Source organism: Urocitellus parryii (genome assembly GCF_045843805.1).
Source record: "Urocitellus parryii isolate mUroPar1 chromosome 13 unlocalized genomic scaffold, mUroPar1.hap1 SUPER_13_unloc_2, whole genome shotgun sequence".
NCBI classification, from domain to species: Eukaryota; Metazoa; Chordata; class Mammalia; order Rodentia; family Sciuridae; genus Urocitellus; species Urocitellus parryii.
Window position 1 is genome coordinate 569,206 of NW_027551770.1, and position 17,452 is coordinate 586,657.

Here is a 17,452-nt window from a genome sequence, read left to right on the forward strand (position 1 = left end):
AGTATTTACAAATATGTTTTTCTATATCTTCGGACTCAGTAACACCTTGTGGGAATTGTTTTGAGTTTCCTGATATAGTTTTATTTTATAATGGCTATGTAACATTCAATTATGGTAGCACACCATTGTTTTCTTCTTTTTCTTACAGAGGGTATTTACCTTATCTCTACTTTTTCCCACTGCAAACATTTTTACATGTGTTTCCTGATATTGAGGCTTTTATTTTGATGAGATAAAGTTTCCAGAGTAGAATTTCTTAGCCAATAGGGTTTTCATAGTTTACATTGAATAAATGTCCCATTGCTTTTCCCAGGAAGAATATAATTTACCTGCAGAGTGTGGCAATGCCTGTCTATCATGTCCCAGCCAGGCACATGTGTTAAGCACCATGTAGACTTTTCCAGCTTAATGGACTGAAGGATTGTCTCTTTCTTGTTCACGGTTATTTAACTATTGGCAAATTAATCTTCCTCTACGTTTATTGTCAATTTGGATTAGCACTTTTGATCATTGTTCATTTTTATTTTTACATTTGTTTTTGTATTTTCTTCTCAATTTATAATAGAGCATTATATTTCATTGATAAGCTTACTTTTTCAGATTTATCAATATTACATTTAATATTTTAGGATATATTGAGTATTTATTTATGATTATTTATTTATTTATGAATATATAGACATATACCTATATATTTCTTCATAACTTTGAAGTGTTTAGTCCTACTTTTGAATGCCTCCAAAACCACAGAATCTACATAGTCTCATGGATTTTATTGCCAAAAGTTTAAATTAGTTTTCTTTATTTAAAGTCTTTGATTACTAAGATGTATTTTTTTAATTGCTTTTATTTTTTAAATACATGACACAGAATGCATCACGATTCTTATTACACATATAGAACACAATGTTTCATATATCTGTTTTTATGTAAAGTATGTTCACACCAATTCATGTTTTCATACATGTACTTTGGATAATGATGTCCATTACATTTTACCATCATTGCTAATCCCTGACCCTTCCCTTCCCCTCCCACTCCTTTGCCCTATCTAGAGTTCATCTATTCCTCCAATGCTCCCCTCTCCCTACCCTACTATGAGTCAGTCACCTTATATCAGAGAAAACATTCACCATTTGTTTTTTGGGGGATTGGCTAACTTCATTTACCATTATCTTCTCCAAAGCCATCCACTTACCTGCAAATGCCATGATTTTATTGTCTTTTATTGCTGAGTAATATCCCATTGTGTATATATGCCACATTTTTTTAAATCCATTTGTCTACTGAAGGGCATCTAGGTTGGTTCCACAGTTTAGCTATTGTGAATTGTGCTGCTATAAACATTGATATGGCTGTGTCCCTGTAGTATGCTATTTTTAAGTCCTTTGGGTATAGACTGAGGAGAGGGATAGCTGGGTCAAATGGGGGTTCCGTTCCAAGTTTTCCAAGGAATCTGCACACTGCTTTCCATATTGGCTGCACCAATTTGCAGTCCCACCAGCAATGTATGAGTGTGCCTTTTTTCCCACATCCTAGCCAACACTTATTATTGTTTGTCTTCATAATAGCTGCCATTCTGACTGGAGTGAGATGATATCTTAAGTAGTTTTGATTTGTATTTCTCTAATTGCTAGAGATGATGGACATTTTTTCATGTATTTGTTGATTGATTGAATATCCTCTTCTGAGAAGTGTCTGTTCATATTCTTGGCCCATTAATTGATAGGGTTATTTATTTATTTATTTATTTGGTGTTTAGCTTTTTGAGTTCTTTATATACCCTAGAGATTAGTGCTAGGATCCCAGGTGTCCAAGAAATGACTTCACACCCTTCAGGTCTCCCAAGCCTCCCTGGGGTAGGGCATTGCTGGGTTTGCACCTACCTGTGGAGCTGAATCCTTGCATTGGTCACACTGGCTGTGGAGACATCTTCCAGGTGCTCAAGAGTCCTGACTTGGCTGCTGCCCAAGCCCCTTCTGCGTACTGATTACCGCTACTTTGGCTAGTGCCTGGCTGGGGACCCCTGCCCACTACTGGCCTCCACACAACAGTAGCAATGTAGACTGTCCCGCTGGCCCTCTAGATCCCCTCCCTGTTGCCTTTACCTCTCCACCACAGAGGCCCTTGAGCACCAGTGGTGGCCGCCCAGAGGTGCTTGGCTACCTTTCTTGAAGGACCTTTCTGGCCACACCAAACCACCCCTTCCTTTGCTGCAGTGCTGCAACATTTCCTCCACCAAGGGGAGAAGTGACAATATCTCAAACAAAACCCAGGAATTGGTGTGTGACTCATCTGCTTGGGTACCTTCAGTCCCCAAACTGCCTTCCAGGGGTTTTCTTGGCCAAAGCTGCCGGATGTTTGAGCCTTTTCTTTCCAGGGTAGATGGATTGAAATATGCCAGTTGTTGATTGTTTGTGATCTGGGCACTGCTGTGTTTTGAAGGAGGTGAAGGGAGTCACGCTTGTTTGTCTTCCCACCCAAGTGAAGAGTTCTTGATGTTTACTGCTTATGCTTAGACAGTATGCAATTTGTTTTAATTTAAATTTATTTATTTTTGTTGTTGTAGGGGATAGGGGTATAGGCTTATGAAGAGCATTCTGAATCTGGAGGAACTCTTTGCTGTCCCTGGTAGGAGAGACACCCCTAGTCTATCCTCCATGCCATCTACCTTGGTCATCTTCACTTGCTTTGTGAATTTGCACCTGTTTCAGGAGCATCATATCTACCTGGATGAGCCCATCAGAATTCACCACTCAATGGCATGTTGTCAACCAGCACAGAATAATGCCGTCTTTGATTGCAAAGTACTGACAAGGAACCATGCTTTCCTCTGGTTGGATCACAAGACAGGCAAGGTAATTTCACCACATTGTCTAACATTTTTTCTGTTTCCCTTTGCTCTGAGAGCCATAATGTATGCAGGATCCTAAGGTTTACATCCAGAGGACATTGTCAGCAAGGCCATGGAACCAACTTTTTATATGCCCGATTCTAATCGAAATCTAATTGAGGTGGCTGAATGAAAACAGAGAAGGTATTGTAATTAAATACCTCAGGAGGGCGATGGCACCTTGATAACATGAAATCCCAAACTATAATTCGTTTTGGAAAACAGGATAGTGAAATTTGGCGTTTTGCTTTCAGTCTTTTTAGAAAGGTGAATCTGCACTTCAGTGTTTGATTAAGCAAGCAGCAGTTCCCAAAGCAATTCGAGAAATTTGGCCCACACTATACCTGGGCTCAAGTGTCCCTATGGTAAAATGTATTTAACACAGCTTTTTAGTTGAGTTTAATAAGGGCCTTATTTATAGTAAGGATAATCACTTGTGTAAACTTTATGTTTTTCAAAAGTCTGATACATATTTACTTTTGAAGGAATAATTTCCAATAATCAAAGCAACCTAATTAGTGTGGACAACTTTTTGTTTTCAGACTTATGTTTACAAGTTGGATAAAAACATATACTTATTACTTTTGAAAATCACTTTTTGGTATTCCTTGCAGCTCTTGTTAAATACATAATGCTTACTTACAGGGTGATATTAAAACATTAGTGTTAGGAAATTAATTTATTTTCTGAAATTATATCCAATGCTATCAATTATAGCTTTACTTAAATATCATAGGATGAGTTCAGGGTTTTTCATTTTAAGTGTAACCATTATGGCATTTTTATGTTGGCACTTAATTGATGTATGTGTGTGCTTTTAATTTGAGAAATCAGAAGAGTAAGAGTCTTTCACTTTTTAAAGACTCTTTTATCTTGTATGGGGAGGGTGTATACCAAAGAGTTCATCTTTGGGCCTAAACCTAAGATTTTATTTGAACTACTGAATCAATTCCAATTTAAAGTAAGTTATGTAAAACTAATAGGAATATCTCAGGTTTCATCTCCTGACTTTTTGCCCCTTCTTTGAGTAAATGATTTAAGTCTTTCTTAAAAGACTTTAAGTCTTCAGGAGTAGTTTTTTTAAATGAAAGAAATATGAGCTTCAAAATGAAGTGAGAAAATGCTTTTGCAGCTACTGACTTAAAGAGGAAGGAATACTGACCTTGGTGGGGCCATGGGAAGGGAAAGGCAGCACATTGCAGACTGTGGAGCCCCCAAGCAGAAGCAGCCTCCACAGCAGAGGGGGCTGCTGCATGTGCAGGGCCCTCCCCAGTTGGTTCTCTGAAGCACTCCACCAGCTGAGAAGGAAGCAGGCTCCATGTCCCTATAGGGAAGGTATGAGTTTTGCTAGCATTTTCTCTCTGGAGAAAGCACTTGTGCTTGTTTTTCCAACTGGACCTGGGATTCTAAGCATAGGCTTAGTGAACTTGAAGGGGTCAGAACATTGCAGAACACGATGTGAGTGCCAATTGCTGCCAATTGCTGGTACCCAGCTCCAGGCCTCAGAGCTGCTGTCCCATGGAGCACTCTGCTGGCACTGTGACATGCAACCTCACTTGGTGCTTCTGGCATCACATCAGAGATGCTTTCCATTGGCACACTGGTGCTCGTGGGCATGCCAGAACATGGGTAAGTTTGGCTGGGCCCTTTGAACTGATATTTTGCTCACAGTGATTATCAGTGGAAGGTTGTTTTTGAGTTGAAATTAGCTTAACATCTAGGAAAGCTGAAATAATCCCTGTCTGTCTCCCTTAACAAGTGGCAAAATTTCATAAGCATTAGGGATGGTATGGAAAAGGTTTGAGGGCAAAGACTTGAAGTTCTATTTCTTTCACTGCCTTTATTTTCTGTTACCAGGATGTCTTCTCCATGCATAGCCTGCCTCACTGAGTTAGGTAGTTTTCATTCTTACTCCTTAGTAGCTGGGGCTTTGCTGTTTCAGTGATGTCCCTTTAAGAAGAAGACACCCCCCTTCCCCACTGAGACTTAAGCTTTATCTACTGTGGACAAGCTGTTCTGTTGTTGTTCTGTCCAGTGGAAGTTTACCATCTCACATTCTAGAGTGTGCTCTTCACTTCTGAACCATCTACTTCATGAATACTTTCAAGGACATTTCCACAAAAACCCATAACCATTCCCACAGTCTAGCTGAGGTCTACATGGCATATACAGTAGCATGCTCCCAAAGAGAGGGATCCTTTAGCAGCAGAACTCACATTTATCAAAACAGCATTACAAGTATAATGACATTTACTTGTACTAGCCTGGTGTATTTTTGTGTAAATTGTGCTAGATAAGACAGTTAAGGCTTTGAAAGCATAGCATACAAAATAAAATATCTTCATTAGAAACAATTCATAATAGTGAAAAAAATACCCAGGCCAAAGGGAAAATAAGGGTCTTCATATCAAGGACTTGATACCTGATTCTACCTGTGAAGGTGTGGCAGTGAGGAACAGGTTGAGTCTGAGTGCCACCTGCTGGCCCTGGCAAGCTGCACCCTGACTCCCAGGCATCTAAGGCCAAGGTGCTTCTGCTCTCAGGTGGCAGGCATCTGGTGGGAGGAGGAGGTGGCTCTACATAGTCTGGAAGGTTCATCACAGCTCACTAAATGCAAGTGCATGTTGTGAAAGGAGCTACTACCTGAGGTCTGTCACTGCACTTCCTTCATCAGAAGCTGTGAGAATGATACATGGAAATGGAGTGCAGTGTTCCTTCTGTACCTACCTTTGCAGGTGTGCACAGGGCCTGTGCCAGCTTACCTTTTTTTGGTTTCGTTTTTGCAGTGCTGTGGGTTGAACCTATGGCCTTGTGAATATGAGGCAAGCACTTTACTACTGAGCTGTGTGCCCTTTGCCCCCATTTTGCATTTATGTAGCTGAAAAGTTCACAGGCCTGATTTCAAGTTGATCTTTAATGTACATGAAAAATAGGTCTCCAATGTGTGGATGGCTATTATGGCAAACAGGTTCTGAGCTGTGAAGAAAAGGAATTTATCCGGAGGTCCAGGACATCAAAGTAGGTTTCAAAAAGAGACAAAACGTACAATGACAAACACAGCACAAGATCGAGGCAAGTTAATTTCCCTTTTTCAGAAATGGAACTGGTTTTGTACTCTCTCTGAGACTCAGTTTTTATGGTATGGTTGAGACTGAAAGAAAGGAATGCACATACTCAGGGAAGCTGAGATCACACCAAGATTGCATGCTTATGTAGTATAATAATACCTGGCAACCAAAAACTCCCCATGGCATTGCCAAGAGCCTGCTCTGATCCATGCTGATGCTGTCGAATTTTCTTTAGAATCTCAAGATATGAGAACTGGAAGGCACTTTGGCTATCAATCCACTCCATTTTATTCACAGGAAACCAAAACCCTAGCAGTGTCCCAAGTCCCATGCTCTTCACAGAGTTGTTGGCTCTCTTTGGCATCTGGCAGTGACTTAGAGTGGGGTCTGGGTTGGCTTTGTTCTCGTGGCATTAAGGCATGTGCAGACACCCTGGCTTTCCATTAGTGAGAAGACAAAAAGAGTGTGGTACTTTTTTCACATCTTGGAACCCAAGAAATATGAGTATAATACTCAGAATTTAAGGGACTGGGAAAGAGAAGAAAACCAGATTATCTTCTGCGTATGCAGAATAGCATAGGGGGAAAAAAAAAAAGACCAGTAACCCTACATTCTGCCTCTGTGTGGCAACATTAGGAAGCATGAGGAACAGGCTGCAGGCCCGACACAGGTCATTGCTGGGTGTGACCCCAATTATGACTCTTCCTGTTGCTCCTTGAATGCACAGGATGGTGGTTGATTTCCAGTTTCAAGTAACTGCCATTCTCACCACTTGCTATTCATAATGTAACATGGAAGTTCTGGCATCTGCATGTATTCCAGAAACAGCTTAACTCTCAAAAAAGCTGTCAGCTGGCACAGTAACTGCTGGCCTTGAATTCAGTGCTGTGCCAACACTTTCCTTCCAGGTGCTCCCAGAGGCACAGTGGAGGGGAGGGGAGCTGTGTCTGCAGCACATCAAGAGATGGAGTGGAGAATCCTATTTTGCTTGCCTGTCCTGTTTCCGTATAGCTGCCACTTTCCACACAGAGACACAGTTGGACAGCAGTATCTCTTCTGGGAACTGGGATTCCACTTCCAGAAGAACTTCATTCTCTTTGGTTTCCATGTAACTCATTAGAGTGTCCCTCAGGCTGTAAAATCAAGCGCAAGAGATAGTGTTTAGAGCATCAGGAGCCTATCAGCTCTCACTCTTTCCAGGCATTGACAGGACTGAGGTGCTAAATAAGATGGGAAACACTGAGCGCCAGCTTAAAAGGTCAGCCAGCTGCCCAGTTCCTGAGCTAGACCTGGAGTCCCAGGCTCAAGGCATCTAGAGGATGGAGCTTCCTCGATGATGCTCAGCTAGGCCACTTCAGGCATTCCACTGACGGGCCTGCCTGGCTGCATCAGAAGCAAAGCTTTGCCATTCAGAACAGGCAGGTATTCCCTTTCAGGGTTTATCTTACCAAAGGTTGTAAATTCTCTAGGAAGGGGAATTTAATTGCTCACAGGCATGTGCCATATGGCCTGAGATCAGAAATAGCAAGTGTAGTCTGACCATCCAGAAAACCAAGTCACGTGAAATGTCTCCCTCTTACCACATATAAAAGTGAACTAATGAAAGAAATGTGCAATATAGAACTATAAAAGCAGCAGGAGAAAACATGAGGATATTTTGGCACCCTGCGATGTGATAAGGAAGGCCTTTAGTGTATGTCCCCATGGTGGCTTTTTTTTTTGGGGGGGGGTGGTACTGAGGATTGAACCCAGGGGTGCTTAGCCATTGAGCCACATCCTTAGTCCTTTTTAATATTCTATTTAGAGATAGGACCTTGCTGAGTTGCTTAGAGCCTCACTAAGTTGCTGAGGGTGGCTTTGAACTCATGATCCTCCTGATTCAGCCTCTAGAGCTCCTGGGATTGCAGGCATGTACCACTGCATCTGGCCCCACAATGACTTTATGAAAAAATCCCATCAATTGACTTCTAGTGCATTTGTAATGTGTACATCAGATTAATCTGTTCTATATAAAGATCTTTTAAAAATCATTAAGAAAGAGAAACTGGTTGGGTGTGGTGGCATATGCCTATAATCCCAGCATCTAAGGAAGCTGAAGCAGGAGGATTGCAGAGTTGAGGCTAGCCTCAACAATAATGAGGTCTTATCTCAAAAAATAAAGAGCTGAGGATACAGCTCAGTAGTTAAGCACCCATGGGTTCAGTTCCTGGTACCAAAAGGAAAAAAGAGATCAACTGCCCTGTCCAATAACCGAAAGCTACCAAGAGATAATTCAGAGGATGATAAAAGTGGTGATAAATTTAAAAATGTGCCCAACCACAAAAGTAGGTGGGGAAACAAGTGAAAATAAGATACCATTTTTTGGCCATTAGATTGACACAAATGTAAAATTAAGATAGTTTTGAATATCTTAGATTTCACACATTAGTGTGGCTTTTTGTACCTAATCTAAAATGTTTATCTCTTTGACATAGTTATGTCTACTTGTTAGACAGAGGGTCAGTCTAACAAGTGGAACTACCTTCACGTCAAGGGGAAAAAGCAAATATTCTGCACACCTGCCTGCCAGCAGGTATGCACACCATACCTCCATTCAGGGTTGAAGCTGTCCTGGGTCTGAGTGTTTCTTAGTTTCAACACCATCATTTCATGAAGCTCTAGGAGGAAAGCATCCAGGTCTGTGTAATTCAGGAAGGCGCTGAGTAGCTTAGCACTTTCTGGGCTGAGGTCTGCTTTGTACTTAGAACTGATTTCCCTAAAGGGATCCTAAAAAAGATAAACAAGTGCAACATCAAAGCCTGGGAAGAGGGTGCATCTCCCTTAGTCTGGGCAGAGGCAGGGCAGACTCTTCTTCAGTCCCAGTAGCTGTTCCGACTTAAGAGCAGAGAGGAATTGCCAGAGAGCAATGGCGTGTTTTAACTGACATCTGCTGAAGGCCTGGAAGAGGAAGAGAGTCCCAAGTAGAATGCAAAGGCTCACACCCTCCCTTAGTGCACACCAGTGACTCTGGGTGCTACCCCAGGGCACTCCTCCCTGTTTCCTCCATTTCCTGTCTTGAGGCCACCTCTGTTCCATCTAAGAGTCTACCTGTCTCATCTTGCAAACACATGAGTCTATTACTTCTATTACTTCTCCTGCAGCAGCTCAGTGTCTGTGAGCATCATGCAACATACAGGTAGCCAATGTCCTCAGTCACTTGTGCATCCCACTCTACTAGGTGGTCAGCACTGAGTGTCCCTTCCTCTCCTGTCCCCAGTGTGTGCTGCTATTCTGTGGACTGGCTAGGGGTGGGGTTCGTGACTGCCCCTTTCCAGGGGTGCCTGCATTGATGCTCCCTGTTTGGTGGCATTCTGTCAGGAAATTAAGATGAGGTGATACTGATTCTCCTTGAAAGGCATATGGGACCCACCTTTAAAATTGGAGTCATTTGGTCACCCATTCGCAGGATGTCTTGGACATACACATTCAGATGCATATTTGGATCCCCACCAGCTGTGCCTAGAAAGCCCAGAGTAACCTCTATAACAGACAGGGCTTCACAGACATCGCTGTAGGACTGAAGCTCTCCACTGATGGCACCCATGGCTGAATTGGGGAGAAGGCACTGAAACCAAAAGCAGGACAGAGGCTTGGGTCAGGCTATTACTTCTCCTACTTGTTAAGAGCCTAACTGTGAGCTTCCAGCAGGACCAGCTATCCAACACTTGTGGTAAGAACTGATGCTTGTGCTTGAGCTGATGCTGAGTGTAGCAGCGTTTCAGACTTTGCACAGAAATGGGCCCGAGCTAACTGAATCCTCCACATGACCCATGAGTACATGGAAAGGCACAACAGCTTCTCCATCTGTCAGTAGCAGAACCTAAGGAGCAGGAAGAATTGAGTTCTCAACTTGTAGCACCATGGTCATGATATCATCATTAAGAAAATAACCCCCAAGTGGTTGGTCTGTACTCAAAAGAAAGTTTGGTGATCGGCCATCCCGCTTGCTTCTCCAGAAAGCACTGGGCTCTTAAGGAGCTCCTGGGGTTCTTAGAGAGCCAGAGAGCCTGGTGCTCACAGCACACACCAGATGGGACTGGACTGTCCTTGTATATGTGAATGAAACCACCTTGCAAGTGAGGGTTTATTATGACCACCTGTGCCATTTTGTTCTTGATGTCCATAAAGAGATGTTCAAAGTTCCAATCATGTCTGTATACCAGCATGGGTATTCCCTAAGGTGAGAAAGGAAAAAAAAAAGTTTTTGGAAATTAAATCTATAGTGGAGGTTTCCATCTGATGACAGATATATTCTTCAGCAGTGACTCAGTGACTAAGTACCAAACTGGACAGTATATTCCTGGGCAAGGAATGTAGCTTTGTTGTCTCCTGATGACTCTGTTCCACCCCCACTCTTTGGACACAGTAACACAAGAAATCCAGCCTGGCTACAGTGGCCTTGCAGATATTGCCCTGCAGAATAGTGTGTCTGAGGACCACAAGAGAGGAAGAGCGCTAGAGGAACAGGAATGGGAATGTGCACATTTGTGATCTATCTTGTGACACTGAGCAGAGACTGTGCACAAGGCAGCCACTCTCAGGATGAATTAAAAATGGCTTTGGGCTTAAGCAACTGACAGCCTAATTGCAGGCAATGAGGGAATAAATACATCCTAGTATAACACCTAACTGGACCTGGAAGGATGAGGGCAGCCACTGGAAGGGACAGTGTGGAAGTGCCATTGTGCTCAGGGAGTCAGAAGGCAGGTCACAGGGTTTGATGCAGTAAGAAAGGAAGGGCCTGGAGACAGCTGGAAGGTCGGGCTGGGGTCAGGTGACAGGGCCTCTGTGACAGATGGGGGAGTGTGGTGGAGGACATGTAATGCTGTCTACATGCTGTGGACTGGCTGGGGGTGGGGGTTCCTGACTGCCCCTTTCCAGGGGTGCCTGCACTGATACTTCCTCCATGGTGGCATTCTGGTAGGAAACTAAGATGAAGTGGTGCTGCTGGCACTGGGTAGCTGGACCAAAGGCTAAATACTCTGACGTGAAGCCTCGGCCATGGCAATTCGAGGATGATGGAATGGGGAGGTCTGCACAGTGGTTTCTGGGCACCAACTACATATGCAACTGAAGGGGTGGCAGCAGTGATGGGTTTTCTTGGTGGTACCATTAACTGTAGTGGAAACCCAGTCCACTGAGACTTGAGGCTGCCCTGGGGGACAGGTGCAAATGGTGATGGTGATATGGAAGAGAGCTGGGGACACTTCCCAGCCCAAAGAAGGCATAGGGACCACAGACCACCAGTGGGGAGGAGATAACGCAGACGAGAGCCTGGGTGTCACTTAAGTCTGTTTACCCTGAAACCCACAGGGCTGACTGACACAAGCAAATCATTGGCAGAGGGCCCAGCCTACCTTGAGGGTGAGCCGGGGCTTTCCCTGGAGGAAGCGGCTGCTAATCTGCTGCTGGATCTTCTCCAGGTCAAACTCCTGCAATGTCTCCCCACCTTGCTCCACTTGATACTGGCAGTTGGAGATAATCAGTGGAATCAGGTCTCGTTCCACTTCGTAACTGATAACATGCAGGTCAGTGACCTCTGAGGCATCCACGGAATAGCTGAGGGACACAAGATACAATTCTTGGGGTCCAGGGCAGGTGTATGGGGCCTAAGGCTTTGGTACATATGCTCCTGCTTCTGCCTTCATAGTGTGAGCAAGTGAAAACCATGTGTAAACACGGGGCTTTGTTGAGGAAGGCTGAGAGAGTGGGGACAAGAGCTGTTGCTGGCAGAGTCTGCAGCCAAGCCTGGTGGCAGGGATGGTGGGCTTCTGTAGTACCTGTTGTTTTCCTTGGAGAACTTCTCCACCATGTGGATGATTTCATTGTGAAGGTTAATCAAGTAGCTGACTAACGCAGTTGAGCATAGACCCAGGCCCCGACGCCGGGGTAGGATGACCTCAAAATCTGTGTCCAGATCCAGGTCAGAGCTGCAGTAGTCTTTAGGTAACTTGATTTCACCTTTAAAAGACAGGATCATTCCTAAGTGGAAGGATTCTGCTCCAGGCATTTGGGTCACAGCCTGGGGCAGCCATTTCCATAGAGCTGGTCCCTGGCTATTAAGTTTCAAGTGCTCTCAACTCTATTCTTATTCCATATTTATAGATTCAAGAGGACTGAGGATTACTCTGGAGATTGATTCATGTATCCCAGCACCTCCATCAATAGGTTGCAATTGCCACACACACACAGCAGGGTGCTGGCAGAGCCACATGGAGGAGGACACTTACCATTGGTCTCCAGTGACCGCCTCAGTGCATTCCACGTGGACAGGAAGATGGTGATCCTGTTGTGGAATAGCTGCCTCAGCCCCTCTGTTGAACAAAACACCTGGTAAGATCCCCATGGAAACAACCCCTAGCACTACCATGACAAGAAACCACAAGGTGTGCTCCCAAGAACCTGACCCTGCACCTTCTTCACGTTCAGTAGCATGCCACATTTCAAGTTTGAGGTTGTGTGAGAGCTGGAGAAGGTGAGGGCTTTCTAGCCACAGCAGTGGCTCAAGGCATGTCTCTGGGATTTGGCATCATTTGCCTCATGTTCTAGCTTAGAATCTGAGCCCCACCCTCATGCCCCAACCTGAATGATCCTTTTGAACCACGACACATGGATGGTCCTGATCTTTTGTTGGAGCAGGCAGCAGTCGTACCTGAACTGTGACTGCTAATAAAACTCCTGATGGAACAGTATTCATCTTCTGGAACATTCTGGAATCGTTTCACTAGATCCCTTTGCAGGGCCAAAATCTCAGGTAAGAATTTCACCAGTCTTAGTTCTGCCTCCTGGAAAAGGGAAAACAGCTCAGTAACACTTTCTCTATTTAACTGAGAAACAACATGAGGTGTATAGATTTTGGGCAGGCGGGGACTTTCTGTGTGGTTTGTGTGGTCAGTGGGTTGTTTTACAGATTATACCCTGAAACTTGCAAATCGGAAAGGGACAAGCCCATCCTCTCACCAAGTGGAGGGCCTTCAATATGTTAGACATGCCCTGCACACGACAGATGTAGGATGAACAAGACCAAGTCCCCTCCTTCCTCCATTGAAAAGCTTCCTCAAGGGCTAAGCTGGGCCACCATCTCTCAGTTTGACAAGAATCAACTCTAGATGACCAAAGACCCAGATGTAAGACTTGACATTTGAAGCTGTCAGCAGAAAAATAGAGGAAACACTCCAAGACATTGGCACAGGCAATGGTTTTCTGGATAGGACCCCAAAACCACCTTTACCTGACAGCCTAATTGCAGGCAATGAGGGAATAAATGCATCCTAGTATAACACCTAACTGGACCTGGAAGGATGAGGGCAGCCACTGGAAGGGACAATGTGGAAGTGCCATTGTGTTCAGGGAGTCAGAAGGCAGGTCACAGGGTTTGATGCAGTAAGAAAGGAAGGGCCTGGAGACAGCTGGAAGGTCGGGCTGGGGTCAGGTGACAGGGCCAGACTATATAACTCAAAAAATTTAACAACAAAAATATCAAAGCAATCCAATTTAAAAATAAGCAAATGATCTGAATAGACACTTCTTAAAAGAAGAAATACAAGTGGTTAACAAATATATGGGAAAAAATGCTCAATATCAGTAGCCATCAAGGAAATGCAAATCAAAACTACAATGAGATGCTATACCACCACAGTTAGAATGGCTGTTATAAAAAAAATAAGATAGCCATGGTGGCATCTGTAATACCAACTACTCAGGAGCCTGAGGCAGGAAGATCACAAGTTCAAGGCCAGCCTCAGCAAGTTCTAGGCCAGTCTGGGCAACTTAGTGAGACCTTGTCATATTGGGGGGAGCTGGGGTTGGGGACTTTAGCTCAGTAGTAGAGCATTTCTTGCCTAGCAAGCCCAAGAAGGCCCTGGTTTCAATTGCCACTAGTATCTCACCCTATAAAATAAATGAACCCAAACATAAAATAACAAATGCTCACAAAGATGAAGAGAAAAACGAAATCTAATATACTGCTAGTGGAAATGTAATTAGTACCTCATAATGGAGAATAGTATGGAGGTTCCTCAAACTAAAAAAAAAAAACCTACCATGTGACTCAACTATCCCACTTGAAAGAAAATTAGCGTATCAAAGAGGTAATGCACACCCATGTTTATGTGGCACCTTTTACAATAACTAAGACATGGAATCAGCCTAGAAGCCCATCAGCAGATGAATGGATAAAAATGTGGTTTACAGGGCTGGGGATGTGGCTCAAGCGGTAGCGCGCTCGCCTGGCATGCGTGCGGCCCGGGTTCGATCCTCAGCACCACATACCAACAAAGATGTTGTGTCCGCCGAGAACTAAAAATAAATATTAAAAAAAAAATTCTCTCTCTCTCTCTCTAAAAAAAAAAAAAAATGTGGTTTACATACATAATAGAATATGATTTTAGCTGTAAGAAGAATGAACTCCTATCATTTTCAGAAAAATGGATAGAATTGGAGGATGTTATTTTAAGTGAAGCCAGACCTAGAGACAAGATCAGTGCATGCTATAGGCATACACGGAAATATCGTACCAATTCCCATTAATGTGTATAACTAATGAATTTATAAAAGTAAATAATTTGGAAAAAAATTTTAAAACTTGACTCTTGGGCCCACTGTTGGGTGTGATGCTGCTGGAAGGAAAGACCAAGGCCTGGGGCAATGGTAGCTGGTGTGATTCCTGGATTTTGTTCTGAAGATCCAGAATCCAGCATCCTCAGTCAAATAAAACTGTGTCTTAAAAAGAGATCACAACACTACCATAAAATTCTTTCTAGCGTGAGCACCAGATATTTCCAAATCATTCTGCTCCCTGCCATGGTACTGGTCCATGAGGGAGGTGGTGAGAACTTCTACTGTGGCCCAGGAGAGCTCAAGTGGGTAAAAGCTGGGGATGGTTTCTGGGCCTGGCAGATTCCACAGCCCCATCATTCAGCACACTGCCTCCTGCCTGCAGGGCACAGGGAGGGCTCTGGTTTGGTTTTAGTGTGCATTCTTGACTGTTCACCAGGTACTTGCTGGTAACCACCTGCTCAACTTCTGGGGATGAAGACAAGGTGTCACAGTTGAGTGACCAGGGTGGTCCCTCCTGGCCTTCAAGTTCCTTAGAGATCACTGCTAACCCCATTCATGTGCATATTTCATCTTTGACTTCAGCAGACGTGTCTTAAGACCTTTGTGCTCTCCCTGAGACTGGTGCTACAGGTCTTGCATTCAGAATCACAGTGCTGATGGGGTTGGTTAGGGTTCTGCCTCTAGGAATGATGACTTTGAACCCAGGCACAGAGCCTCCCAGTCCTCAGCAGAAGTATTCCAGGAAAAGGGGGCAGCCCATGAAGCAGACACACCTTCTGCAGGAACTGCCAGAGCACGGGCACCACCTCCTTGCTGTTCTTCTGCTCCACGACATGCTGGAGGTACTCGACTGTGATCTTCTTCCTGCAGCTCCAAATCTTTGAGCAATGAACCACACTTTTCTGGGGCAGCTGGGGCAAGAAGCTTGCAGGGTCACCATATATGATTTTGGCCACAGGGCTAGAGCTGATGCGCTCATCCTGGCTTATGAGTGTGCTCACAGTCAGCAGGGTCTTATCTAGATGCTGGATAAAGAAATGACACAGCATTCTGCAAGTGAGACATTGTCACAGACAATCGGGCAGCTCATGGCCCCCCAGTGGCTCTTTAGGAATCTGCCTGCACACACTGGATGCATGATTTTGCTGTCTTTCACGGTGATTGGGGGGGTTCTTTGTTTATAGGGTTTTTGCCTCCCCAAACAGAGCAAACTATTTTAGGGGCCTTTATTTCACCTCCCTTTTGCTTCCTGACTTTCCTGACCTGCTGTGGATAGTCAGCTCTGTGATGTTCTCACCAGAGCAGTCATGAATACAGATATCGATGTATTTCTACAGATATCGATGTATTTCTGGAGGGTCTCTGCCTCTTACTTTCACATTCTGCTGTAAAAAGCAATAGCGAACAAGCGGCCACCTGCCCTGTGAGAACTCCTGATAATCGTTGGCCTAACTTATGAGCAGTATAGGAGGGACACCTGGGGATAGCAGAAGGAGCGGTTTCTCCAGGTGAGGCCTCTAATGACCTTCCTGAGTACAGTGGTCCAACAGTGCTCTACAGATGAATGGGACCCCCTCCTAGACACAGGGCTAAGGAGTAGTCACCACTCACCACTTACCTCCAGTTCAGGTAGAAGAAGAGCTTCAACATGTTTTTCCCAATTGTTTCTCTGTCCTTTGGTTGACAATTTTACATCAAAATTTAAATGCCCTACAAAGAAAACCAAAACGTTTGTGTGTTATCCAACAAACAAAAAACGGCAATCTCCATACAGAAAACACTGAAGAATGTTAATAAAGATAGTCCTCCTTTTGAGGTGATAACTTCCTAAGTTAGCCAGGTACTGCCAACACCAGCCTCCAGACCTTGTGAAGATACTTGAGTCTCTGACAACCTTCCAACCCAAAGCTGTGGTCTTAAAGGCATTCTAAACAAATGGTTAAGGACAGGACATGAACTCAAAAGCCTAGGGACACAGAGATGCTGACAGCTACCCAGAGCCACCTCACTGCTGCCTGTTGGGCTCCTGAGTCCGTGTGCTGTGGAAACCACACCAGAACAAGAGGCATTCGGCAAAATCAGTCTTGATAAAATGGGAAGCACATGTTAATGTTGGTTTCTGGCAAAGATATCCCTGAAGGGAAAGAGATTCTTTGGTTGTGGGAACAGACTTTTCATTGCTATTGTATTATCTGTATGCTTTTAAATAACATTGTTCTGCAATGGTCATTTTAAAAGATTTTTGCAGGTAAGCAAAAAGAAACTGAAATCCCTCCTAATGCCACTCAGATAACCACTTACAGAGTCCCCTCACAGACCTTTGCTTTTGGCATGGTTTAAATGTTAAAGAGTAGAAGAGTTAGCTTGGCAGACAGTGTTCTGCAGCCTCCTTTGTTCGGGTAATGTGGATATGTACATATTAAGTCAGGGTACAAGTGTGACATCTCTGGAAAGCAGAAGTGGAACACATATCACCTGGTGGGGTGCCATGTGGTCTTAGGGTACAGGTTAATGCTGCATGAACAAGCAACAGGTATCAGTGCTGCAGGCCCCTGCCAGGCAGGTGATATGTGGAGGAGTGCAGCAGCCCCAGCAAGGAGAGCAGAGTGCTTGCTCCCACTCTTGTCATGCCATTCACCAGGAGCTGAGGGAGCCTGACCTCTTGGCAGTCATGTGCAGCCCTCACCCCCCTTACTCTGGTTAGGGAGTAGGTGCTGCTCTTTGAGAAGGCAGCGCAGCATGAGGTGGACCACATGGGTGGTCTCGTCGGCACTCTTCCCCAGCATCTTCGTTAACTGCTCCAAGTCTCTCTGGATGTGCTGCTGCAGGAATCTTTTTGGGTCACTCACTGGAGGCTTGATGATGTTTATCAAATCCTGAGAGAGCAAGAAAA

At 44.3% G+C, this 17,452-nt stretch overlaps 1 pseudogene; it reads right to left on the bottom strand.

Annotated features, from left to right (window-relative positions):
• Window positions 1-5,834: 5,834 nt before the first annotated feature.
• The window catches only part of LOC113178370 (E3 ubiquitin-protein ligase RNF213-like), a 105,846-nt pseudogene continuing 94,228 nt past the window's right edge, over window positions 5,835-17,452 (bottom strand).